Raw genomic sequence first — 2269 nt, 5'->3', positions numbered from 1 at the left:
TTCCTATAAATAGAGGTCATATCTCCCCTTTTTCAATCACCAACTTTCATCAAGATTTCTTGATTATTCTCTCTCTCTCTTTTTCTAAACTAGCCTTTTCTCAAATACAAAATTCCGCATTCATTAGATCTAGAAACACTTAGCCATATTCGAAGTTGCCTTCGCCCTAGACGTGAAAGGTTTAATTTCTGAGGGTTTGGTCTCAAATCTCTCTTTCAATTATTTAATTTAATTGTTTTGATTATTATTTTCCTTGAAGTTACTAACGCGTGTATTTTGTTATTAGAAAGAGGTACGAGGCATCAAACTAAGTGCTTTAATTGATTAATTGATATTATGATGTAGAAATCATGTTTATATTGTTGTTATGATGTTCCTAGTATCATGTCTAGGGTATTTTTAATATTAAATATGATTGCTATGATGCCTTTTATTCTCCCTAATATTTATGATTGTTAGTATCATGTTAGGGATAAAGATTTGATTTTTATTGCTTAGTGACATGCTAGGGTTTGTTATTAATCTTGTTAGTATCATGCCTAGGATCTTGCTACTATTATGCTTTAATATTAACATGAACATGATAATGATTATAATTTTTATAATTTATGATGATTATGAATATTATTATTATTATTATTATTATTATTATTATTATTATTATTATTATTATTATTATTATTATTATTATTATTATTATTATTATTATTATTATTATTATTATTATTATTATTATTATTTTGATGATGATTATTATTGTTTTGATTATGATTATAATTTTATGATGATTATAATTATTATTGATTATTATTATTGTTGCTTGATATTTATATTTATTGCTTGATCACACCTTTTATGCATGTTTAATGGGAATTTGGTACTTGTAATCATGCTTAATAAGATAATTAATAATCTTGTTTAGGTTAACTGTGATTATAATTCAAGTGATCGCCAATAATAGATTTATTTGGGCAATAATGTTCAACCAACATAGATTAAACAGGTTTAGGGTTAATCCTATTGATTGTATGTTAATTGGAAAGCGCACATGAATACGAGCAGAATAAAGTAGAGGCCTATTATTAGGGCAGGTTCAATCTCTTTTAGGTTGGGTTTGTACCTTCATCCCCGAACCCTTATTTGGTTCATGACCTTATGGAGTTGACGATCTCTTGGATCGTTAAGGGGTGTAACCTTCACCTCGTGAACGGTTTACAAGTTCCTTAAAAACTTGTTGGCGACTCTTTTGCTCTATCTTCTTCCCTTTTGGACGCCACCGTACTTTAGTGTATGATCACAGTGGGGTTCAAGCTAGTGGGATTTAAAGGCTTGAAATTATTCCCTACAGTCCCCTTTGGGAAAATGATAAAGGAAAAGGAAAGGCTAAGGAACAGGGAAGAGAAAATTTTAGCAAAGTAAACTATCAAAAGTCAGACATGAGGAATGCCATGATAGCAGCCTGGGGAGATTCAGACAGTGAATAAGAAGAGGATGACCAACCAGAAGAGGAGACGACAAATCTTTGTCTGATGGCCAAATTAGATGATGAACAGGCTTACCTTGAGGAACTCCAGAAAGAGGTATTTCTTGATCCTAAACAGCTTAAAACTCTCTCTAAAGATGTCTTAATAGATATATGTCTAGAAGAAGAAGAATTCTGTAGAGATACATGTGTGAAGTTGAATAAATGTGAAAAGGCTCTTAAAGTTTGCAAAGAACATGGTGCTTGGTTGGAAACAGCCTATGCCAAGTGTCAAAGCAAATTAAGAGAGCTTGATTTTAAATATAAACACATAACTAAGATAGCTGATAGAATTAAGAATGAAAGTATTCTTCTGAATGTGTAATTAACTCAGTATAAGCTCATGAATTCTCATATCAGTTCTAGCAGTTCCTCAAGCGATCAGTTGCTTAAATTCAATGTTGATTTTGAAAATTTGAAAGATGAGCTTTCTACTTTAAAAACCCAAAAGTATCAACTTGAATCGGAACTTAATGCTAGAAAGGATAGAAGTATTGACCCAAAAGTCATACCTAAGTGGATAGCTGAAGCTCAAGGAAAAAGAACTGAAGGCCTTGGTTACATGACCAAGAGGAAAGGTAAGCAAAAGAAATATGTTGAGCTTCCTAGCATGAAGGTATGTACTTTTTGTGGTAAGACTGGACATCTCTATTGACAATGTAGGATAAGAGAAGAAGCAGATAAAAGAAATGTAAAACAAGTGTGGGTAAAGAAAACTGATATTACATCCACGTCTAAGGAACCCAA

The sequence above is a fragment of the Chenopodium album genome, chromosome 6 (assembly GCF_948465745.1).
Source record: "Chenopodium album chromosome 6, dcCheAlbu1.1, whole genome shotgun sequence".
NCBI lineage: Eukaryota > Viridiplantae > Streptophyta > Magnoliopsida > Caryophyllales > Amaranthaceae > Chenopodium > Chenopodium album.
The sequence above is the reverse complement of the archived record's forward strand: the minus strand, read 5'-3'. Positions refer to the sequence as shown.